Below are 26,765 nucleotides of genomic sequence, written 5' to 3'. Positions count from 1 at the left end.
TTTTCAGTAATTCTACTCTAATAATTGTTAATAATTTCTTCAAATTGTTGTCATTATAGAACCATTCCTCCTTGAAAAAGACCGTATGATTTCCTCACCCTCAAGCCATCAGTGTATTTGGCTTTCTTATTTCAGTCAAATGCAATTGGAGTTATATTTAAAAATATCCTTGTTCTTCCTAGCTTTACTATGGCAGTGAATGGTGGTTGAGATTTTGAAGCAAAATAAAGTGCATACATCAATCATACCAATGGCTCCAGGGGGTGAATAAAGGCCTTCTGAAGCGAATCAGTGCATTTGTGTAAGAAACATATCCATATTTAAAACTTTATAAACCCTAATCTCTAGCTTCCATCTACTGTCATGCGCACATTCATGAAAAAAGTGGCATTCCTGTGGATGAAGTAGGCATAGCGTAAGAATATGCTAGTTTAGCGAGAACCGTTTTGTTTACAGCAAAGGAAAACCAGTCTCCTCTTGGATTACATAGAAATCCTCCAACATTCCTCTTTACAAATTCTCATTGGAGGTACTGTATGTGAATGTCATGCACACTTCTCACTGGATCTTATGCTATAGCTACGGCCTACATCATCTGCCTGAATGCCATTCTATCGTAAATGCGTGTATGACAGTTCGTGAAAAATAGAGATCACGGTTATTACGATAAAAGTTTTAAACACTTCTGAAGGCCTTATTTACACCCCAGAGCTATGTGGAGAAGTTATTATGATGGATGCATGGATGCACTATATATATATATATATATATATATATATATATATATATATATATATATATATATATATATATATATATATATATATATATATTTATTTATTTTGGTATCAAAATAAATATTTTGATACCAAAATAAATATATATATATATATATATTTATATATATATAAATATATATATAACTGCCATTATAAAACCTGGAAGAGCCAGGGCTTTTATATATATTTTATATATATATATAAAAATATATATCTGAAAGGAGAAATTCATATACATCTAACAGTGGTGGTGCAGACTTACACAAATGTTTGCCCCTATTTGCAATGCTACCTGAGGAAAGAGAGATTTCACAAATAAAAAGTATGGTGTATGATGGTGTACAAACACTACATCACTGTCTTCCTTACCTATTTATGCTCTTACTAGTTTCTTTAACAAATGCTCTGAATCAGGATTACAGACTCAGGGGGTGTTTACATGACACCATTCTCAACTGAAAACAGAAAACTTTTTATGCCATTTAGCTGTTCATTTTCACGACAACAGGTTTTTGAAAGTGCATGTTTTTGAAAACAATACCATTATTGCAACTGCTGGCCTGGCATGCTTAATAGAGCGTTTTTAGTCGAATTCACGTTTGAACTGAGATGATTTTGACAGCATTCAAAACTGGCTGAGATGATATTTCAAGTTTGCAGGTTCAGTCTCAAACTTGTCATCAGCAAGGTTGCATGACTCATGGAGAAATGTTTGTCTGAAAGGTATGGATCTCTCTCTCTCTCTCTCTCTCACTGTTATGGTATTTGTTGGGTTTGATAAGCTCCTCTCTGACGAAGTGGACACAGAGACAAAGGCCGCCTGCTGCATTCTTCTGAACCCAGAGTTTAACACATGCTCAGATAACACAAAGGTATTTACAGCACACTTTACTGTTACCTCAGAAAAAAAAATGGCCTGACTCTAGAGCTTATAACTAATTTTGCATAAAATGTCAGAAGAGCATTTACGCAATAGTCCTTTTAGTTTATTGAATAGATATAATTTTATGTGCTGGAATTGACTGGCTAAGACTCTCCATCTGTCAGCTTCTGTTATATACATGAAAAGGAAGAGGACAAAGCAAGATTCAAATGATGTCATTAAAAGCGAAGTGAGGTTATTGGGCTGTTGTTATCGCAGTGATGTGAGTTTAATGTGTGCAGAATAGACTGCAGTCAGTGTGACTGTGAGTGTATCAGTGAACGGCAGGCCTGTCCATCTGAAGTCCCGCTGGGATTCCTCTGGCTGTGTCTCATTGTGCTGGGCCCTGTAAGACAAAGGGTTAAGTAAATGTTTGGGGAAGATAAGGCTACTCACACTGACAGCATGCAGACTTCATGGACCGGGCTCCACTACGGCCAGATACGTACTCTCAAACAGGCGCACAGACACACTCCTCCTCACTTTTGCCTCTTTCTCAATTACAAATTTTCTCCATCTCTCTCAGGATTACTTTATCATTCTGCTCGAGTCAATGACGGTGTATGTACAGATTTGTGAAGAAGACACTTTATATTCTAACAATGCACTGCATTTTCCTGTCCCCATCATAGTTCATGATTGTTTTCTTCTATCTCAATATCAAAAATGAGTGAACACTGGATGAATTTTAACTATGAGCTGATGTTGCAATTTTTGCCATGTTCGCTGACTGCTAAGCAGTGACTTCTAACATCAAGAAATGGCACTCCAGGAGGTAAAACTCAATGTAGCCTAAACATTCTTTGCTCTCTTTTTTATACAGTGAAAGTGTTATATGTGCTAATTAATTTGCAATGTTTTTTCTAAATTCACATTAAATACATAAGATTATTAAGATTTTTATACAAAGTTAATAGATTACACTATTAGGCTACTTTACCAGATAACTAACTTAATCTATAAAGTTGCAAAATGCATTTACTTGCAAATATTTGAGAACTGAAATATTTCATGATATATTTTGGGAATATTTTGAATTAAAAAAAAAAAAAAAAACAGTAGCCATTATAAAAAAAAAAAATGCATGGTTTCACTGTTTATAATGGGACTTGTATTGGTTTTACTGAAAAAATGTAATGGACCCTGTTGGTCCATTTTGTTAAAACCAATAAATCCTAATGGAATATGTCCAAAAACACACTACAGAAAACCATAAAATGTTCTGTGATTGTGTTTTTATTTATTATCATTAATAATTTATTTATTTATTTAGTAGGGACATACGTCTATATCAGTTGTGGCTGCTGTGTGTCCCATGACATGCATGAGAGCCCCAATCCCCAATCAACCCCCACCGGCCCACACCTCGTGCCCCCTCAAAAATGATCTCCTGGGGCCTCATTTATAAAACTCTCCATAGATGTCATCCTAAAAGTGTACGTAGGCACAAAAGCTAGATTTTGCGTATGCACAAATGTTTTCCGATTTATAAAACCATGCGTACGCCAGAACCTGTGCAAAAGTCCCTATATAAATACAATTGCCTGATTCGGCTCGTCACTGACAAAGTATTTAAAAAAAGAAACATGCAAATCTTACCGATTTCTCCTAGTGTTTATGTTAGTTTGGAGATGCCTTCACAAGACAATAAACACCTCCATGTAGTTGAGCAGTGGTTGTACAGTAAGCTATTATCATTGGTCCTATACTAGACAATGTACTGTTCTACCACTGAATCCAGCAGTGTCCACCATAATATTGATGTAAGTGCGCATCATTGATCATTGTTCTCCCTAAATATTACTCATAACATGTCATCTGTAGTTTAGTTTAAAGATTAGTTATTGTGCACTCCTCACTGTCATTAAAGGGGGGGGGGGGGGGTGAAATGCTATTTCATGCATACTGAGTTTTTTACACTGTTAAAGAGTTGGATTCCCATGCTAAACATGGACAAAATTTAAAAAATTAAGTTGTACGTTTGAAAGAGTATTTCTGTTCCAAAAATACTCCTTCCGGTTTGTCACAAGTTTCGGAAAGTTTTTTGCGAGTATGGCTCTGTGTGACGTTAGATGAAGCGGAATTTCCTTATATGGGTCCTTAGGGCACTTCTCCCTGAAGAGCGTGCGCTCCCGTATAGCAGAGCAGAGAGAGCACAACAGACGTTCACTGATCAGAGGGAGAGCGTCGCGAAATGTCACAAAAGGAGTGTGTTTTTGGTTGCCAGGGCAAGACAACCCTGCACAGATTACCAAAAGAGAAACGGCATTAAGGGACCAGTGGATGGAGTTTATTTTTACAGAGCATCAACGGAGTTGTGCAAGTGTTTGTGTTTGTTCCCTGCATTTCGAAGATGCTTGTTTTACAAACAAGGCCCAGTTTGACGCCGGATTTGCACATCCTTTATTTCTTAAGGATAATGCAGTCCCAACGAAAAAGGGTCACAATCGTGTGTTGGAACCGCATGCGGTGAGTAAAACTGCTTCAAATATCTCTGTGTTGTTAACTTAGCTATCGGCGCGTAAGCACATCAAGTAAACTGCACTTTCCACATGTACAGCTTAAAAAAAAAAAAAAAAAAGACGACAAAGTGGAACTTAGTCATTTTCCAAAACCGCTAAGCAAATATATACAGTTTCAGTACATACCACATAGAGACGTTGTTGCTGATGCTGCTCTTGTTAAATTTCAGCCTCTGGATCTGATTCTGGATCATAATTATACGCTGAATTTGACTGTTAGCCATGGTTTGTTTTGGTTTGTTTTTCCTCACGGTAAAGTCACAACTTCCAAACACTCTCAACACAAAAGCCTACTGGCGCTCGTGATTCTTTAGCTCCGCCCACACGTCACGCCTCCAGCCGGTCGTGTTTTTCCGGGAAAAATCGGTACAGACTATCTTTCTCTTATGAATATAATAAAACTAAAGACTTTTTGGAGTTATGAAGGATGCAGTACTACTCTATAGGTACTCAAGATTAACGGGATATTGAGTGAAAACGAGCATTTCATCCCCCCTTTAAATCATAGCATAGCCTACCACAGGAAAATTAAGTAGCCTAGTGTTAATAAAATGATGTAATTATGTTTTTTGTAAAATTGTGTAATTTTAGTGTTTATCTCCATTAATGCGAATGGAGTATTTAATATAAATGTGTATATCGACATGAAAACAGAGTTTAAAATCGCTGTTTATTTAATTACTTTTCTCACTCCAGGAAAAAGAGTTTGTATGCATGGTCTAACAGGGCTATTCAAATCTTGCCCTGGAGGGCCAATGCGGTGTAGAGTTTGGCTCCAACCCTAGTCAAACACACCTGAGCATGCTAATCAATGTTTTTGGGATCATTAGAAAATCACAGGCAGGTGACTTTGATCAGGGTTGGAGCCAATATCTGCACCGCATTGGCCCTCCAGGGCAAGATTTGAGTAGCCCTGGTCCAGAATGTCCATTAGGTGCGTACATATTTACAGCAAGTTTATTTTTTATAAATCACAATATGTCCATGAAAATTTGCGTACGCATGTTTCTATGCACATTTTGTGCGTACACAATGTTTATAAATGAGACCCCTGGACACTACATTACAAAATTATTTGTCAATAAAAATGAAACAAAATTCATATTAGTTGAAATTGTTATAGTCAATCCCCCCACCCAGTTAATGTGGTCTAGAACCGCTCCTGGCTGTTCCAGTTGCTATCTCAAGCTACAAGACTGAAAGTCTGGCCAGGAAAACAGACTTGCACACACTCATTCCTATTTTCTTTAATGTGCTCTGTTCAGTTTTTCCTACTCTTAAAACAAGCTATGTCCCACAGTGCTCTGATAAGAGAGAGGCTGTGTCAAGGTTTTTTTTGTTTTTTTGTTTTTTGGAGGGTGTGTGGCAGTTATTTAAGCTATGACATTGGCTCTATATGTGTCATGTATGTGGGTGCATTACATTGATGTGTACAACACATCATCAGCGCTATTAGCATCACGGAAAATAGCTATCAAACAATGTTGCATTAACACAACATTGTTTAGTGTCATTTTATGGCTATTTATGACAGCTTGTGAACTGAAGGTGGGCCTACAAATACAAAAAGGTCCTGTTATATGCCATTAACATGTTTTCTTGGCCATTGTACCATAGTAAAACTGTTCCTATACTCATTTTTGTATGTGTACTATAGAAATGGAATGATTCTTTGGCATGCATGCACCATGTGGTAATACCCTGTTAATTTTTGAATTGACTTGAAGAACCATGTAAATGCCATGGTACACTAATATGGTAATCATTCAGTGGCATGGTATATAAGAAAATGCCATGGTGTTTCCAAATGATAACATCACGGTACCACCACAGTACTTTTTTAAGGGTCAACCCAGCACAGGCTCATTCAGTCAGTTCCAGCGAAGACAAATGAGCCCTGAAAATACATAAACTACCCACTTTCCGTTTACTTCTTACTTTCACACATATTAAAATTATGGCCTACATTTTACACACATAGAAGGTCATAAATTTAACCACAGACGTCAACTACACAATGAAGTGCTGCCATTGATGTGTTCTCGCCATGCACAAACAGTGAACACTTTCTGTACACAGTTAGACGTTTTGTTTTTCTCCATAATTGGGCTGTAGAATAAACACAGAGGTTAGGTTGAGGAGCAGGGATGTCAGATAGTTTACGGAGACTTCATTCATGTACGGTCAAGTCTGATTCAGCCAACAGCTAATAAGTACGGCGAACGTCCCGTCAAATTGTTAGAGATGTCCAGAGCAGCTCGGTTAATGATACACAGTCCTTGATTTGCGCGAGCTGCTAAATAGCAGTAACATTAGTTCAGCTGTTTTAATGGTCTTGTTAGCATGTCAATAAAAGATTAGTATATCAAATGATGCATCACCTGCCACCTTAGTTATGAAGAGCTAGCACCAGCAAAAATGGGGGGAAAACAGTCAGTTTTGTTTAAAAGTGTTCTTGGATCAGCGTGAATCATAATGCATATAGTGGGGGTGCATCCTTTCTCAGCCAGGGAAGATTTAGGCGGACAGCTGTTTGAAACGGGGGAATACATTCATGAACCTGGAAATTAGCTTGTGCTCTTTGGGTAATCTACACCTTTGGGAGGACTGGGAATCTTAAAAACACACGCCTATCCTTCTCTCACTCCCCCCACTCTGTCCATCTCTCGCTCTTCCTCTGATTCTTCGTTTCACACACATACACTGACATAAACACATTCAGACGTTCTTTATATCTCTCTTTCCTTTCGCCCATTGCTATGACCCTTGTTTCTCCCACTTACTTTCTCTCCATTCTCTCTCTGTCTTTCTCCCTCCCTCCTGCTGGTTTTATCAGTGGTCCTGTTCAGTGTCCTACTGTCATGTCTTGATGTGATTTATGTCATGGGCTGTTAAGTTTACTTATCTCCTCCCCCTACACACACACACTGAGGAGTTGGCTCCTACTTTCTAGGGCTCAGCCATCTTGGCTCCTCTGTTGCCCAGCACCCTGACCTGGGCAGAGTGAGCAGGAGTGTGTTTTGTGTGTGAGAATGCTGGTGTCAGTCAAGAGTATGGGGGATTGAAAATAATTGAATGGTGTTTAGTGGACAGTCAGAGATAGTGATGTCACTCATGAAGCATTAGATTTTCTCCCTGATATGATCCTATCCTATCCTATCCTGGTCTATCCTGTCATATCCTGGCCTAGCCTGTCCTATCTTATCCCATCCCATTCTCTCCTGGCCTATCCTTTCCTTTCCTTCCCTATCCTATCCTTTCTCAATCCTGTCTTGGCCTGATTTATCTTAACCTGTCCCATCTTGACTTATCTCATCCTGGTCTACCCTATATCTTGTCCAGGCCTACTGTATGTTGGCCTATCCTATCCTGTCCTGTCCAGGCCTTTTCTATCCTATCCTATCTTCTCCTGTCCTGTCTAATCCAGGCCTTTCCTATCCTATCCTTTCCTATCCTACCCCACCATACCCTACCCTACCCTGTCCTGTCCTGTCCCGTCCAGACCTGTCCAGTCCTAACTAACCCTACTCATTCCTGATCTAACTCGTCCAATCCTAGCCAATCATATCCTGTCCTATGCAATCCTATTCCAATTCATCATATCCTAGCTTCTCCTGATTTATTGTATCTTGTCCTAACCTGTCCTATAATATCAAACCCTGACCTATCCTGGTCTATCCTATCTTGACCTGACTTATCCATTACCATACAAAGAGAGCTGTATCCTTTTCTTCATTCCATTCTTGAAGTCTGAATCTTTGCCCCTTGACTTCATCTAGCACCAAATATGTCATTTTCTCCATCGCACAATAACTCACAGAGTATCGAGCTCCATATATATGTCGTTGTTCTTTCTGTAATTTTGAAATACTTTCATCCCAGTGTCTGCTATGAATGCATGTGATATTTGTGAGGTGCATATGTGATTTGTGTATGTGTGTGCATTGGAGAGGTCATCCACATCTCTCTTCTACACGGCTCTTAGAGCAGAGCCTTTGAAGTGCTTTTAGAACGGCCACACAGCTCTCTGCTTTACCTCTCGCTTGACAATTGTTTATTAGTTTTGAAACGGCTTTAGTGGACATCAGGCTTTCTGAGATGGCGCGTTTGAGAAGAGGACAACTCACCATTCAACCAACCCCTCCTCCCCAAGAGCAGGACCCAGGACAGTGAGTCACAGAGACCTTTGAAGGGTAAAGGGAGACTCAGGTCTGTTGGGGTAGCGAGTTTGAAGGATGGAGGAATGGGTAGGATAAACGTTACATTTCGAGTAGGAGAAAGTTTGAGATGGTCGCAGAAGAAAGCTTAGGAGAGTAAAAAGACAAGTGAGAAGACCACCCTGGTGTTTAAGAGCTCATTGCGTGTGAGATTTATAGCAGTGGTTACTGTTTGTAAGAGGTCTTTGAGAGTCCTGTGGAAGTGCTAAGAGAGTGCTGTATAAACGCCTCAAGAGGATTAGGAAACTGACATTTATGTGAAGGGACAGCATGACAAAGCAGTTTTAAAAAACTGGACAACTTTGTAAGAGTGCCTTGAAGACAGTGTAAACATTGCACAAAAATCTAAATAATCCTCTTAAACAGGTAGCTGTGTTTCGTAGTTGCTGGTTGGTCATTAGCTGGATTGTTTAAAAGGATGTGCAGGTGTTGAGAGTTTTGTGCCGGGAGAAAATAGTCTTTTTTTTAACTCATTTTGAGGTGAAAAATATCTAAAAAGCTTTATGATTATCATACGATTACATTCTAATTTATTTACATTCAACCTTACAGTAGAAAAACTGTCTTACATTATATGAAAACCCCTCAATAAAATATATTGATTTTGGGATATTTTAACTAGAAATCTGACAAATCTAATAAATTGGTTGTCGTGTTGGTTTGTTTTTTATGTTTTTATTTTCTTTATGCATGATGTAATATTGTGTTCACACAATGATGTTTTTGAGTAACCTGGAAGTGACTAGAGGGAGATTATTTGTAAGAAAAAGTAATTGTCAATTATTTTTAAAATACAGTATATTCTAACCACACTTCTATCCCCTTGACTAATATAGTCCTCATGCTAAAAAGAACAGTACAATGCTATTATTAATCAAGAAGTCACTCGAACTTGCCGTGGCTAAAATTATTACTGTGGGTGCTTTTTTTGTCTCTGTTTTTCTGAAATCAGGAAATCAGTGCATGTCTGCATTGCAGCTGCTTCCTCCAGTGACTGTCATAAAACATGTACATGTGCTTGTGAACAGGTTATGACAATTTGAATCAGTTGATATTAGTTACTTATAAGTCTTATAAGTCTCATCAAGGTTTTTAAACATTCCGTCAAAAGAAGACTAATGCTGACTTGAAAAAATAGACAGTGTGTCTCCACTTCTAAAGCACGAAATCAGAGCTACATTCCAAAAATATGCGAATTACCAAAAAAAGACCACAAACTTTGTCTATTTAAAAGTGTGTATTTAATGTTTTTAAGACTGTTACGTTACAGTGTTTGTTTCATTGTAAGCTCTATTGAACAGTATTTCAAGGTAATTCACTGAGCTTATACGGATCAGTCTGACCCTAGATGAACAATGCTTTATATTGGTTGTAGATTAATAATCCATACACAGCACTAGTTTTCTTACTTAATTTTCACATCTCTTTCTCAGGAGTCGAAGAGTTACTGAGAGTTCAGTTCATCTGTCTTCTCTCAAATAAAGAGAGACTCCCTGCAAATATGTCTAATCTTCCTTAGCTCTTTCATAACCATCACTTTTCCCTCTCTCTGTGGGACATGATACGTTCGATCCGTCAGCTTGAGGCTTATCGCTGTGTTTAAAGGGTAAGAAAACACTGGGATGTTTGGTTTCTAATAGGCCTGTGTGGCGTAATTGGCTAATTGCTTGATTTTTCTCTGAAGGGTTCTGTGTTCTGTCATAGAGGCAGGAGGCCATAAACACATATGAGCATCTCCCTCACTGTCAAGGCTTTCTGAGTTGTAATTGGCTGAGAGCTGCACTGTCAGCTGATTGGCCGGGCTGAGGATGAATGGCCACGCTGACAACCAATGGGGCCAGATGAGGGTGAGCCGGGTGAGATATGGGACGCCGCATTCTTGAGCATAATCAAATCTTTGGAGCTTTCACTGATGGGTATGTGTTATGCTTGTTGATTTGCCTTCCTTCGTCTTTACGATGAGTCCATGTTCTTATGCATTTTGTGCATGCGATGAATCATGTTGAGAGACGACTGTATAAATCCTCAATGAGATTTTTTTGTTTTGTTTTGTTTTTTTGCCAGTGAGTGAATCAGTTTGTATCAAGAGTTCATATGCAAGAGGAACCAAGACACACCTCAAAAGATTCAAACAAGTTTTTGCAGCAAGCTAATGAAGTTTATATTGAAGAGGTTTTGGGATGAAAGGTCACCAGCTGCCCTCTGCTCAGCCTCCCCTCACCGCTCCATCTAGCGCTCCAACAGAAGTGCTGAAAATAACCTGTGATGGATGCAAATCTGAACATTTCCCTCATTCCCTCCTCCTTTCTTACTCTACCTTTCTCTGCTCATCAGACCATCTCTCGTCAACTCTATTAGTCCAGATGAAGATGAAGATGGATATGGGCGGTCAGTTATTTATGGATTAGGGGCGGAGCTCTGAACCACTCTTGCCATTCTTTAATGTCCCTAAAAGCTCTTGGGCATGTTTCACATTACCATAATTATCTTCTTTTTCTTTTCTTTTTTTTTCTTTTTTTTTCCTTGAACTTTTTCTTTTTTGATGTATTTATTATATATATATACATCAAAAGTAATACTTGCTGAATAAAATTAATACTTTATTCAACAAGTATTACTTACATTGATGAAAAGTGACACCAAAGACATTTGTAATCTTACAAAAGTTCAGTTTTAACAAAAAAAATAAAATAAAATAAAATATGGAGCAGCTCAAATGATAAGTCAATTAGTCTGTCCTTCAGATGAGACGTTAAACCGAGGTCCTGACTCTCTGTGGTCATTAAAAATCCCAGGATGTCTTTAGATAAAAGTAGAGGTGTGACCTCAGCATCCTGGCTAAATTCGCCCATTGACCTTTGATCATCATGGCCTCCTAACAATCCCCATATCTGCTGATTGGCTTCATCACTCTGTCTCCTCTCCACCAGTAAGCTGGTGTGTGGTGGGCGTTCTGGCGCACTATGGCTGCCGTCGCATCATCCAGGTGGATGCTGCACACTGGTGGTGGATGAGGAGATACCCTGACAATGTAAAGCGCTTTGAGTGCATAGAAAAGCCCTATATAAATGTAAGGAATAATTATTATCATTGTTAAGTAATTAATAATATGTTTGCTCAAGTTATGTTTGCTTTTTTTATTCACTGCTTACTTACGACTTGTGTTTTGTAGAAAAGAGCAACTGGGACTCGGATCTCGTCAAAATATCTCATTTGTTGTTCCCTGGAAGCAAGAAAAGTTTGGAAATTACATTTGGGTGAGATATGATCATTTGGTTGAGTTATTCCTTTTATGTAAACATACTGTACAAACACTCAGACGCCTCAGTGTTGCGTAAGAAACTGTTTCAGACGCACACGCACACATACTGAGAGACGACATGTCTAGTGCTCTGTGAGGCGGAGATGGACGAGATGATCTGATGTGTGGGTAGACACACGTCCTGGGACACAGGAATCAGGTGGGGGTGTTTTTGTGCTCTGTTCTAGTCGACTTCCTCTCTGCGCCACAGAACTTCCTGTGTTGATTCCGTGAAAGCAGACCCACCAGCTTCCCCCCAGCGGAATGAGTGCATGCCTGTGCACGTGGGTGCCCATCTTATATATTGTAAGTCACTGCCACCTACCACACTCAGCATTCTCTTTCTGCACCCTGCAGTCATTTAGCCTGCTTCAGTATTTGTCTACAGGGTGTGACTGCTATAAATGTGGCTACTTCAGTGTGTTCAGTGTATTTGAGACCAATTTATTGTAAGTTTTGCAACCAATTATGGGTCAATGACATAATACAAATATTTTTGAAGCGCCAACCTGTTGTTATTATTATGAACATATTTTTGTTCATTTAAATAATTAGGTCATTAATTCATTCAAATTAAATTTGATATTTTTTACATTTGTCAGGTTGATACTAGTTTCATAATGGGAACATTAAAACAATGAAATAAATTATTTAAAGGAGAACTTTAGTAAGTAAGCAACAGTGTTGTCATTTCTTGGGAATACAAATATTTTTAAAATATGGTAAAAAAAAAATTGCTTCAGCTTTTATTCATATTTTTATTAATTCATATTTTATGTTAGTCATTATATTTAATGTGATGCCACAGAAACGTAGTCCTATTTTTGAATTAACAATGTGTGATATTTGTTTGAAAAATATGTCTTATCTTGACCAGTATATTTCAACTCTCACATGTAATCAGGATGTAAAATGTCATGTGGTGCAACTCCATAGAAACAGTGATATTTAAGAATTGATAGTTTTGTGATCTTAAAAAAAAAAAAAAAAACGAACAAAAAAAATGTTTGAATTTTTGGAAATAACTATTAAGCACAATTATATATATATATATATATATATATATATATATATATATATATATATATATATATATATATATATATATATATATATATATATATATATATATATATACATATATATGCATATTCTATATTGAGGATGCAGACCACATGTGGTGCAACTCCATGGATTAATGGATGGGATTATTTTTATTTCATTTTATGTAAAAAAAAAAAAAAAAAAAAAAAAAAAAAAAAACACTAAAACACTTCCTACTCTGAAATATATATATATATATATATATATATATATATATATATATATATATATAAAATATATTTGAAATTAAGATGATTAATAATTTTGAATAATGCAATTAATAATTAACGATTCAAAGTTGTGAGGAAACATAACAAATAAATAAATAAAATCCCTTTTTGATTGCTAATACCACATGACATTTTTAGAACCATTAAACTAAAACTTTTCTTGAAAATGGTATAAACAATTTTTTTTTTAAAACCTTATGAAACCAACAGGAATACAAAGAACATTAAAACAATGAAATAAATTATTTAAAGGAGAACTTTAGTAAGTAAGCAACAGTGTTGTTATTTCTTGGGAATACAAATATTTTTAAAATATGGTAAAAAAAAAATTGCTTCAGCTTTTATTCATATTTTTATTAATTCATATTTTATGTTAGTCATTATATTTAATGTGATGCCACAGAAACGTAGTCCTATTTTTGAATTAACAATGTGTGATATTTGTTTGAAAAATATGTCTTATATTGACCAGTATATTTCAACTCTCACATGTAATCAGGATGTAAAATGTCATGTGGTGCAACTCCATAGAAACAGTGATATTTAAGAATTGATAGTTTTGTGATCTTAAAAAAAAAAAAAAAAACGAACAAAAAAATGTTTGAATTTTTGGAAATAACTATTAAGCACAATTATATATATATATATATATATATATATATATATATATATATATATATATATATATATATATATATATATATATATATATATATATATATATATATATATATATATATACATATATATGCATATTCTATATTGAGGATGCAGACCACATGTGGTGCAACTCCATGGATTAATGGATGGGATTATTTTTATTTCATTTTATGTAAAAAAAAAAAAAACAAACAAAAAAAAAAAACACTAAAACACTTCCTACTCTGAAATATATATATATATATATATATATATAAAATATATTTGAAATTAAGATGATTCATAATTTTGAATAATGCAATTAATAATTAACGATTCAAAGTTGTGAGGAAACATAACAAATAAATAAATAAAATCCCTTTTTGATTGCTAATACCACATGACATTTTTAGAACCATTAAACTAAAACTTTTCTTGAAAATGGTATAAACAAATTTTTTTTAAAACCTTATGAAACCAACAGGAATACAAAGAATTTAGCAAGTGTTTTGCACTAGATTTGTATTGTTTGCACTCTTTGACCGATGCTTAGAACCGCCAGCACAAATACTCAAGTGCAGCCTCTGTCACCTCGACTGAAGGGCAAACAGAGACCGTCTGGCTCGGTGAGGTCACCTGTGACCTGGGAAACACACAGAATTTTGCAGAAGCATATGACAGATGAAAAGATTTTCAATCTATGGCATGTCCAAACAAATGTTCTAATGATTTAGGATATGGGCTTACATTTGAAATACACATAAAGTGAAATAGGCCTATATCTATTTATGCTACAGTGATTTTCCATCATTAGAAACGAAGAAATGGTGACTTGTGAATCTCTGTGTTAAGATTACATTATTCTTTGGGGATTGGTAACCAAAGCTCCCCTGTTCCCGACCCCGGTCCTGTATCTTTCTTTCCTCTCTCGTTCTTGTTTGATGTCACTGTAAGTGGAGTCTCTGGGTGGGCTTGGACAGTATCGGGTCTTGGACTGACTGACTGCTCCATCATGTTGTTTTCTGGCAGCACTACAGACAAATGATCAAGACACATCCATTCCTTTGCTCCGTAGCGGAACAGAGCGATCTGGCCATGCCTTGTGCTGTTAAACAGCAATGGTCCTGGTTTCCATCCTTTCCTTACCGGCAGGTTTAAAGACAATCTGTTGAGTTTATCAAAAGTAGTTTAAGAGCAGAAACGACATCAGGACTTCCAATGGGAAATCATGTGTGTGTGTAAGCGTGTTAGTTTATATACAGCATCTCTGATGAATCACTGTGGTTGTGAATTACACAGCATCCTCTAGTGAATGACTGCAGAACTGCTTCAAAACTGCACCTGGATTTGTAATTTTAGACTAAAGCTAAAGCAAAACCTTGTCTGCTGCTGTCATGATATCAGCTTAATTAAATATCAAGACAAATTGTGGATTATGTATACTTTTTTGTATTCATATTTAAAATTTCTTGTTGAAAATGTGTAAAAAGGAAAAAAAAAATAGTATAATGCTCAATGTAAGCATTTTCAATAGTTATATTAGACGTTTGGATCCCATTGTATGTGGGAATCATTTAAATCTGTTTTTATAGCCAAAGTAATATAGCTTTTTTTTCACAAAACACAGGTAGCCCATTGTTCTTTCATGCGAGTTGCCATTTTTATGATGACTGAGCTTGTTTCTTCAGTGTTAGACGTCTTTTGAGTTGCATAAACATTTATGCAGCAGTATTTTTTTAAAGGAGGATTCGCCATGCCTTGTAAATCTGTCTCATGCTTTGAAGTCTTATCTGGCTCAAGACATGGATCGTAGTGCTGCTCTGATCCTATGGAATCCCAGTCCCTCGTGTGTGTGTATGTGTGTGTGTGTGTGTGTGTGTGTGTGTGTGTGTGTGTGTGTGTGTATGTGTGTGTGTGTGTTCCTACACTATGAACAGCCCCCAGAAAACCTTGCTGCATATTTTACTGTTGAACGATCAAGTGATGTGATTAATGAAATGTAAAAGATAAAACACTTTTTTTCTATGTCGTAATTTGAATTTGTACATTTAACATACATAAATCAGGTATTCAAGCAATATGGACAATAGGGGCAGACTATTGTTAGCGTAAAAGTGTCTGTGTTTGAGTGGTGTCTGTGTGTGTGTGTGTGTGTGTGTGTGTGTGTGTGCATTTGTAACATTTATCAACAATCCGTGTTTGTTCATTATAGTATGGGAATATTGATGAATGGTTCCTGTGTTAATCCTATAGTTTAGGCATATATATACTTTTAAAACGTGCTGTTACTCCCCCAAGTGGGCAAAATGCAGATCACATATCAGATTAGCAGATTTTACGCTTTGCTTCATGAACCTTTAGAAACCAGTTTGCATAGATCTGTCTCCATTTGCTATCAAGATTGGTGTAGTTGCGCTATATATCCATATGCAATCCACAGTGATTAGCCTATTACATGTGAATCTGGTTTAGTCTACAGTAGAATAGTGTGCGGCACATGACTCAGCTCACTGACCTGGTCCGTCTGGTACTGCAGAATCAGATATTGCTATCATCTGTCTCGCTGACTTCTGGTGTCATTCTCTCAGAGCTGCAGTTCATAGGTTTGAATAGCTCATGCTGGACCAGAGCCCTGCTGATTCATCTTATTTAATATGCATAGACAGAAAGGTGACCTGGCCTGTTCATTCACTTATAGACCCAAGTTTATGCCAGCGTCAACACTCAGCACTCTTTGTTGTGGAGTATTGAGAACTGTGAGTCCTAACTTTAAATGCATCAGCCAGGATATATGAAGTGTGTCTCTGTTTTGAAGCTCTATTTGGAACTTCTCTGAGTACCTTTACAAAACATTACAATGTCTTTAGTGAAGTAAAAGTTTTTTTGACTAAATCTATGGTTCACATTCCACACATTAACTTAACACATTAAGTTTTTTTAGTTTAACCTTGTTTTTCCCTTATTATAACTATGTTTTCACAAATGCCATGAAATCTTATAGATTTATTCGCAATTCAGCCAAATAGTCTCACCTCTGACCGCCTTGACCTCCCTCAGAAATACGCTCAGGTGGTCTAATACAGCTGAGACTGTATTTGCCTCAAGAGGCACTTCGTTTTGGCTTCCATCTTAGTCACCCCTGATCCCAAACGTCAGTTCCTGGTGGAGGTCGACGCATCAGTGGTGGGAGTAGGTGCAGTTCTTTCCCAACGTGCTGCCTCAGACGACAAGATGCATCATTGCGCGTTTACTCCCTAGTGTGTTTTACCTCAGATAATAGTCATCTCATCACTCATATGGGAGGTTGAATCAAAAGTCAAGACGGCCTTAGAAGGGGTAATGCCTCCGCCCGAGTGCCCACTGAATCGGTTGTACGTTCCAGAGGAGTTACGGTCCGACGTTATTCAGAGGGGTGCCCTCGAGCTGGCGAGGTATGTACCGCCATGGACGCTCGAGGCGGTGGGCTGGAGCGAGTTTCCGGGGACAGGCGAGCTAGCTGCCGGCCGCCCACGATGAGGAGGGGCGGCTGCCGTCCGTGAGGGAGCGGAGGAGTCGGCGCCGTTGGTCAGGGGGCCGGAGCCTGCTGCCTCCGCGATGGAATCCGGAGGGGCAGGGAACGGGGGACTCCTGCCGGCTGCCCAAAATCGGAGGAGCCGTCGCCGTCCATCGAGCGGCGGAGGAGTGTCGTGCCGTCCGCCGAGGGCAGTCCAGTGCCACCGCCAGGCACCACGGAGGAGATCACCCAGCTGTTTTTCTCTCTCCCCTCTCTCGTCTCTGTCGCTCCTCCTTGCATCTCCTTTTCTCTCACCTCGTCTGTCCTACCCCCAGGTTCCCGCAGGTCCCCATGATCGGTCCCCCCCGGAGGGAAGGGGGGGGGGTAGAGCGCAGTCTCGGGAGTATCCCCCGGCCTGCAAGGGGCGATGGGGGTATGTGGCGAGTGGGGCGGGGCCGAGAGGCGTGGGAACGAGGAGTGAGGCCAGGTGTAGTGATTGGAGATGAGCTGCACCTGTGCCCCACCGCCGGTATCGAGTCCCACGTAGGAGATGGAAGGATATAAAACTGGAGCGACGACCGTGAAGGACGAGAGAGGACCAGGCCTGGGATATTATTTTATGTTTGCTTTTTATTTGTGCGCGTCAGTCGCCGTGAGGGGCTGGTGCGCTGTTTTGTGTTTATTTTGAATAATTAAAGTTTCATTTGATTGTGTGCCGGTTCCCGCCTCCTTCTTCCCGATGAGTATGGAGTCTATCATTACATGTGGTTTCTGACAGGAGATCCCAATTTGTGCCCAAAGTTTAGAGGGAGTTTTGTTAATTATTGGGAGTGATGGTTAGTCTGTATTCGGGTTATCATCCACAAAGCAATGGTCAGTCTGAGCAGGCCAAATGAGATTTGGAGAGAACGTTGCGATGTTTAGTCTCCAAGAATCATTCTTCCTGGAGTCAACAAATCCATCTATGTTTGAGTATGCTCATAACTCTCTACCAGTGTCATCCACGGGCCTCTCCCCATTTGAGTGTAGCATAGGTTACCAGCCACATTTTTTCCTAGTCTGGAATCTGCGCTCACGCATTTGTCCAGAGGTGCCACCGCACATGGACCAGAGCCCGTGAGACTCTGCTTCAGGTGGGGGCGAGCACCAAGGCCAAGGGTGATCGCCACCGGTATAAGCCTCCCGTATACGTCATGGGCCAAAAAGTGTGGCTTTCTACCAACAACATTCTGCTCTATTCCGTGTGTTTTATTCACAAATTAACCCACCCACCCCGGTTTCCCCACTGCCGCGACTCGTAAATGGGGAACCCACCTATTCGGTCAATCGTATTCTGGACTCCAGACGGAGGGGACGAGGTGGACTGGGAAGGTTACGGTCCGAAGGAGAGGAGTTGGGTACCTGCTAGGGACATATTGGATCACTCCCTGATTGATTATATTCGACAGGTAGGGTCGTCTGGGAATGCCAGGAGTCATTCCTTGAGGGGAGGGTACTGTCACGGTTGGTAAACCATGGTCTCGGGTTTGCACTATGTGGGTGCAGTTTGTGTGTGTCTCTCGTCAGCACTGATTGTTTCATGTGGGCGTCTCCGTTAATTGTTCATCTACACCAGCTGCTACTCATTACCCAATCCCTACTTATTGCCCTGTCTTTCGTCTTGTGTTTGTCAGAGCGTTGTTTGCAGTCTCCCGTGTGTATGCCTGGTCTCTCGTTCCAGTTTCTCTGTATTCTCCTATTCGTTGGATCGTCTTTGTTTCTGGAATCCCACTCTTCACCACCACAGATCCAACTACTCACCCCCACAGATTGCTCATCTCAGTTCCTGTGTCACACTCTCCTGCTGCATCTCCTCACCACCACTTCCTGGATCACCATCAGACATCGCTACTTCCTGGATCACCATCAGACATCGCTACTTCCCGGATCACCGTCAGACTTCGCCTCACTTACCTGTTGTCCTTGTCATTGTTCCTTGTGTATCTAAGTTTGTTAATAAATTCCTTCTTCTACTTGCGCTTGCTTCCTCACATTGATTTGCCATTACAGCTTTTACATCAAATATCGTTGTTACTATAATATTTACTAAAGTAAAACCATTCTGAGGAACCTCGAATGCTGCTTCTGGCTTGGGTTTTCCAAAGAGACTTATGACTTGATACAGATCATTCAGTATGATGATTATTATCATGTAAAAGATGGGTTTATAAAGGCTAATTTCTCTCACTAGGCTATTCATAAGGTAAATAAAATGCTAATAAACTTTCCCATGCCATGGCAATGAAGTTGAATAAATGAATCTTTGGTTCCTTGAGATTAAAAGAGCAAATCAAAGCAGAATAAAGCGGCTTTGTGTGTCTAAAGGTTCTCTATATCCTCCTGTGGATTTTTTTTTCTTTGTGGCCAGGCAGGTTTAGTGGGATTTCAGCAGGACCGGTTTATCCAGGGGAGAACTGGTGTTTGTGTGCCGCGGTGAGGAACTGCTCGAACCTGTTCTCCTCGTCAGTGGAGAGAAGGAGGGGCTGCATAGAGAAGGAGAGAAGTGCAGGGCGTATGTAACACTCTTCCTTTCTTCTTTTTCATTTCGTTCTCATTCCCATTTGTTTTTTTAATCCGATGTGGCTCTCCGGGGGGCTCTGGATGAAACTGGCTTGACGAGGAGACCAACAGCATCACGTGATTGGCAGGTGAAGTGATTGACATCCACAAGGTGGCACGAGGTGAGTGAACTGCTTGTTTCTCCTGAACATACTGTAGTGACCAGATGTCATGTGTTTTGGTATTCATTTATTGAGCTATTGCATGATGTTATGGGTTAACAGTAACGCAACATATCACATTTACAGAAACACAGTCACTCATTATTCAAGCTATTTCAGTTGGGTAGGAAGGTTTTTTTTTTTTATTATTAGTGATATGAATTAATCTGGTCTTAGTATTACATTTTTTCCATCCACATCGATCTATTTATAATATTAACGTTACTGTTTCTTATGTTTTTATTTTCATATCAATTGGAGTTTTGGGGTTACAGGTTACAGGTCACAGGTTATTTTTTTGATCAATGACAATCATTAAAAAGAACTATTAAAAAGTAATAACTGAATACTAATTACATTGAGTCCATTGACCTTATATGATGAACTCAGTAAATTTTCACACAGTTTACATTTGTTTGCAACCCCCCCCCACCTCTCTCTCTCTCTCTCTCTCTCTCTCTGCCTTGCTCACTTGCTTGCTCACTCCCTTACATCTCTGTCTCTGATTCTCTCTTACATTTTTTGAGTGTCCTGCTCTTACCAAGTAATAAACTGATAGTGCTCTGAAAACTTGATCATGTAAAACGTAAAACTCAAGCAACTGTCAAAAAACAAAACCCTAGCAAATTCATAGACAGAGATTGCGTAAAGTCAGACCTGATCCACCACTCCATCTAAGAAGCATACTTTCTCATGTATATTAATAATATTATTTTGCCCCAGGCCTGCTCAAGGACTGCACCTGTCCATCATGTTGACGAACTGATCGATTTTGTACGTTTTAGATCAATTACAGTATGCAATATCGGTAAAATGCCACTTATCTACTGACACTGTGAATGACCTCTGACCCCAAATGTCAAGGTCACTGAGAGTCAGAGGTCAGATCTAATAGTTAACACCTATTCCTGTGGTAAATCTATACAGGTAAATTCTAAATGGTTAGTAATCTTTTTTGCAAAGTCAGCTTAAAGGAGTTGGTTTAAAACATTAGTTGTCATGTGTGTGTGTGTGTGTGTGTGTGTGTGTGTGTGTGTGTGTGTGTGTGTAGATGTGTGTGAAAAGTAAAGTTTGCAGTTCTTAGAGACAGGTTCCCTCTTGCTCCTTTTGCTGTAACGTTCAAAACTGTTATCTAACGTATCCCGACATGCAGGGAGAGTTAAGGAGCAGGCGAAAAACACACAGATCAAAATGCAAAAAAGATTGTATGGGGGAGGGAGGGGGGGCGGTAACCGCACCCTCCAAAGAACCTCCAGCGGCATGCTGTATCTTAACTGTTAGAAGACCTGCAGATGGGGTTAAAAGCTATAATGAGTCATTATAATGTATGTAGATTTTTCTAATGTTGCTTTGCAGCACTGTTCCCACTTTGTATTGAAATGAAAATCCCTGTTTTATGAGAACGTTTGTTTGTGTCCCATCAGTTTTAAGATAAGTTATCCTCTCCTAAACTTGTATCTGGTGTAATTTACAGAACCTAGGCTGAGACTACCTATCAAAAGTTTGGGGTCGTGAGATCTTTTGAATGTTTTTATAAAAGAAGTCTCTTCTGTTCACAAAGGCTACACGCTGTTGGGCCTGACAGTAATATTGTGAAATATTATTTCAATTTTAAATAACTGTTTTCTGTTCTAATCCATTTTAAAGTTTTTACTGTCATGGCAAAGCAGCATTTTTGAAGCATTTCTTCAGTATCACATAATTCTTCAGAAATCTTATTTTCAAAGTTGACAACAGTTTTGCTGCTTAATTATTTTATGTGGAAACCATGATATATATATATATATATATATATATATATATATATATATATATATATATATATATATATATATATATATATATATATATATATAGGAATCTTTGAAGAATAAAAGAGACGAAAATTATTAATTTTTTGTATCATATCATTATAAATAGCTTTAGTCTTTTTTTTTTCTTTTTTTAATTTAATGGGTCTTTGCTGAATAAAAGTATTAATTTCTCATAAAAAGTCATACTGACTCCAACAGAAACCAAACCCATACTTTTGAACTGTACTGTATATATTATATATGTATATATATTCGCATTTTAGTGCATTTAAATCATTTGAAAATAAGTTTATATGACTAGGTCTTTACATCAACCATGGAGATCATCAGGAATTTAGCTTCAGTGTTCTGGTAAAGATTTCTGAGACAGTCATTTATGAGGCAGGACAATGGACATTTGTAGATAGCACAGGTCAGGGAAGATAAGGTGGACATTGTCATATTTAGTTGGTGCAGCATATGTCAGTTTGAACTTAAGATTTCTGCACATTGCATGGGTTATAAATAAACTCCCTGATCCTGTTTGTTTTTAAATGCTAGCACACACACACACACACACACACACACACACAATCTCTCTCTCTCTCCTTATATCTTACAGAGTCATACATGCATACACAAATAAAGTTGGGCCTGCGGTGCACATCTTGCAGAACCAGTTTGGCAAGTCCAGGTTTTAATAGCCTTGGTGTATATGAGTGTAGAAATTTCAGGTCATATTTTAGCAGGTTAAGCCAGGGCAACAGCAAAACGAACTGGCATCAATTGTACCCTAATCATGCATTGATTTAACAAATCTTTATCTTTTACATGTTTCCCTCATTTGTCCTTCCCATCCTTATTTGTAGGAAGACGAGTGAAGAGGCAGGTGTGCAGGAACACCAACATGGCTGTGGAAAGCTTTCCTGAACTCCTGCAGAAACTGCGGGAGGTGCATGAGCATGATTTAGAGGGTAAGATCACCCATCTTTTTTGTTTTGTCTTGAACACTCTTGACTGAGATTTCACCACTGGACAACTTCACTACCACAGTAACAGTGACAATCATCGGGAAAACATCTTTACATCACCACAAAATAGATAACTGAGAGTGAGGTCACATTTACTGTTGCTTGGCGAAATTTCACAGAGAGAATCCAGTCAGTTCAATTAGGAATCCGCATGATCAGGAGTTTCGCTTGAGGGTGAAAAATTCCCCATGCAGATTTGGAAGTGACTTCCGTGTGAGCTTTTCTTCACATATCACTAAACTGTTGACTCTGGACATTGGACCTTTCTGCCTGCAAAATGTCACTAATGTAAATGCACCTTAAAAACAACAGTAAGTGCATAAATAAATGAAATACATTTTAACATGAATAATATTTTTTTTCATAAAATGCTATGAGCTCACAGATTCAACAACATTGTTTAATATGAATCTGACATCATTCATTCACCATCATGTCATTCCAAACCTTGTTGACTTCCTTTTTTTTTCTCTTGAGCACAAAAGGAGCTAGTTTAATGAATGAAGGTGGGGTTAATTCAGCAAAATGGAATTACATTGTGACTCACATTAACACAGCAGCCAAAAATATCAGCAAAAATAAGTCTGAACATGTTCTTTGAAATAATAAGTAAAAAAAAAAAGAGACATGTATCTGAATATTCACTGAATGTTAGGTATTCCGAGTTTGTTCCATCATCAGAACAGATTTGGAGAAATGGATCCTATGCAGTGAATGGGTGCCGTCAGAATGAGAGTCCAAACAATTGATTAAAACATCACAATAATTCACAAGAAATCCACACGACTCCACTCAATCAAACTTGTGAAGTAAAAAGCTGCATGTTTGTAATTAACAAAAGTATCATTAAGTAAACAGTTCTAAACATATATTTTGGTGGATTTTGATGTGAGAGGAAAACAGGGCACTTGTCACTGGATGTAGAGTTATTATGGATTATGGACTCGTATTTTGCCTGAAAGTGACAGTTTAAACTTAAAACATCTTGACTGAATTATTACAAACATGCAGCTTTTCCCTTCACAAGATGTTAATGGATGGACTGGAGTCATGTGGATTATTGTAATTTTTTTTTTTTATCAGCTGATTTTCATTTTCAGCAATTTTCTTTTTATTTCTGTAGGAACTTTTCCTTTAAGTAAAATCATAACAGCTGCCACTGCTTTCTTATGTGCCGTTCAGTGCTTCAGACTCCAGTTGGCCAGTTTCACTATGTGTTTTTCTCACTCTCTTCAGGGTGGCAAGAGAAAGTACTGGAGCTGACAAATAAAAAGAATATGTGAGAGCGCATACCATATTTTTCAAGCTAAAATTGATTGACATCAACTTTAACATCCACATCAATAATGTTTTATGTGGCATTCTGTTGTAGCGATGCAAAGCGCATGGAAGAACTTTACAACAGGAACCAGCAGATGAAAGAACAGCAGCGGATTCTTACTGAGAACATCAAACAGCTGGAGAACAGGTGTGTGTGAGAGAGAGAGAGAGTCAGTTTTAAATGTAATGCCACGTACCACTGCCCACACTGTGTCTGTCGATCCTCAGGTTGCGGGCCGGGTTGTGTGACAGGTGTACAGTCACTCAAGACGTTGCTAAAAAAAAGACAACAGGAGTATGAAAACTCCCAGCTCCAGAGTCTGCAGCACATCTCTCTACTAGGTGAGCTATAAACAGAGCCTTTATACGAAGAGGAAATATTATGGCATTGACCGTGCTGATTCCTTTTACTCAAAAAGTCAGATTTTTTGTGAAATTATTAATCAGGTTTTACACAAATTTCATGCAGCTGCTGTAATTAAATACCACGTTTTTATGAAGTCCATCTAGTTCACAGAGGAATATATGAGACTATTTATTATTTTCCCATTCACTGCTGCAGTGAGTGAGATGAATGCACTAAAGAAAGAAAACGAGAGACTGCGAGAGGAGCTGAGGGGCTTGAGGGATCTATCAAAGTGAGTGGCCCATTTGCACAACATGCTTCCTAGCCATATTTGTGCAAGAATTTCCTGTTGCTTTGCACGTGCAAGTTTCAGATCCTGTCACATAGTGGCACAATCTGATTACACACTGTGGTCTGCACCAAATTTTGGCAAAATATCTTTCGCCAGATGTTAGTCACTTGTGTTCAGGGCCAGATTGTATGTTTACAATGTATTGTATGTAATAGTCATGCAAACTCCCTGCTTCACCTTTCAGTAAGCAGAATGGTCATTCAGAAGATGCAATCACCCAGAGGTCAAGGAGTCACCTGACACCGCAGTGGCTGCTGTGACTGTCCTGGCCTCAGGGCTGAAGTCCAGCCAGCCTCCACCAGGGGACGCTACTGTACCTGCAGCAACTGTCAAACGTGAGAAGGACAATAGCCCAACTGACATCCTGGGTAAGTTACGGTTGGGTACATGTCTGATATACATGAGAACCAGTGCTATATAGTTCTGATAACACTTGAGATTACTGCTACTGAATGTATCATATCTTGTTCACATCTGATGAAAAGATATTTAATGTTCTTCATTCTATACAGAGAAAGCTTCTGAACACAAATTTATGCAAAGCTGGGGCAGGGCATTTTCATTTGTAAGCAATAATTCGTTTATTCAATATTGTTTTTGATCTTTTAAATTGGTTGTTTTATAGTAAATCTTGTTCTCTCTATCCCCTTGTGTTTTTCTTGGTTGCTGAAATTTGTGTTACTCTCTTGAAGGAATCGAGTAAACCCATGTTGCCCACCTCAAGATGGGGCACAGAGCACAGTGCTGAAAGAAGGTGAGGTGGGAAGACAAAACAGACCCACTGGCCTGGTTTCCATCACCATGATTTGTGCACATTTTGAAGTATCACATCAGAATAGAGTCATAGAAATGCTTCATTCGAAAAAAAAAGTTTTTACGCTCGGATGAGGTGGTTTTTTGACTTGTGCAAAAAGGGAATAATGTGAATATGGGAGATGGAAATGCATTTTTGTGCATATATTCCTCCAAGCACATCAAAAAAGCCATTAACTTTGTGCTATGGGAAGGTAAATCCTAACTAACCAGTGCACCAATCTTGTTCCATAGCATCTAAAATGTTGTTGTATGGTCATTCGGTAATGCCCGAGCAAAGTCTGTCATCAATTTCTGTATAATTGCCTCCTAGAACTGTTAAAACTGCGTTCCCAAACAGCAGCATCCACCTCCGAAAGCAATAAGCACATTCATTGTGTTTCGTCTGCTCGTACTGAGGTGCAAGCAATTTATTATATAGAAAAATTATTATATTCAGGAGCTTCTCCTACTTTACTTATTGATGTATAGTGCCAGTTTATCAGGAAGTGACAATGTTGTTCTCTTTGACTCGTTGGATGGAAACGGTGCTTGTTCCCAAATGTTTTGTGCGATATTCCAGTTTTGAGCATGAGTTAAATTTGTAACTTTTGATTGAAACCTGGCTATTGACAATAGAAGTTAATTGAGATTGTGACACATCTTAATTCTTCTCCTCGTGTGTCCACAGATCTTCCAGCGTGGACTTGGTTGAGCACAGACGTTCCCCTTTGTCTCCTTCTCTTCCATCTCCTCTGAGTCTACTGAAGAACAATCCTACTTTTTCTTCTGTTGCCTCTGAGGATCGTAGCAACCGGCAACGTATCCACACCCCCGTCCCCTTCCGACCGCTTCCAATCAAGACCGGACGCCTGTCAATCCCGTGGTCGCTCTCAGAATCTACTGACTGGGTAACATTAGCAGCAGGCGGCTCTGGTGTTGGTAGCAGGATAGCGGTTCACCAAGCCAGACCTCGATTCCCAGCTCAAACATTTTGCGATTCCCAAAACTGATCCCATCAGGCAGCGGCCTCCAGTCTCGCACACATGGCCCAACACCTAGCGGCTTGCGGCCCTGGTCCCGCAGAAACCTGTCAGAGCATGCAGAGAGTACAGAAAAGAGAGTGACAGAAGCCGTTACAGCGCCGCCCCAGTGGAAGCCTTCA

The 26,765-nt window shown here is 38.9% G+C and overlaps 1 long non-coding RNA gene and 1 pseudogene across 1 annotated transcript; both read left to right on the top strand.

Annotated features, from left to right (window-relative positions):
* The first annotated feature begins 9,782 nt into the window (after positions 1 to 9,782).
* Positions 9,783 to 10,974, top strand: LOC113079018 (uncharacterized). The gene is made up of 3 exons (XR_003281654.1): positions 9,783 to 10,046; positions 10,125 to 10,356; positions 10,505 to 10,974. It is a non-coding gene; the product is annotated as an uncharacterized LOC113079018 (long non-coding RNA).
* A 504-nt stretch (positions 10,975 to 11,478) lies between these two features.
* LOC113079015 (DNA endonuclease RBBP8-like) lies at positions 11,479 to 26,762 on the top strand (annotated as a pseudogene).
* The last annotated feature ends 3 nt before the right edge of the window (positions 26,763 to 26,765 follow it).

Source organism: Carassius auratus, unplaced genomic scaffold (genome assembly GCF_003368295.1).
Source record: "Carassius auratus strain Wakin unplaced genomic scaffold, ASM336829v1 scaf_tig00026969, whole genome shotgun sequence".
Classification (NCBI taxonomy): Eukaryota; Metazoa; Chordata; class Actinopteri; order Cypriniformes; family Cyprinidae; genus Carassius; species Carassius auratus.
Note: the sequence above shows the minus strand (reverse complement) of the source record. Positions and strands in the feature narration are given on the sequence as shown.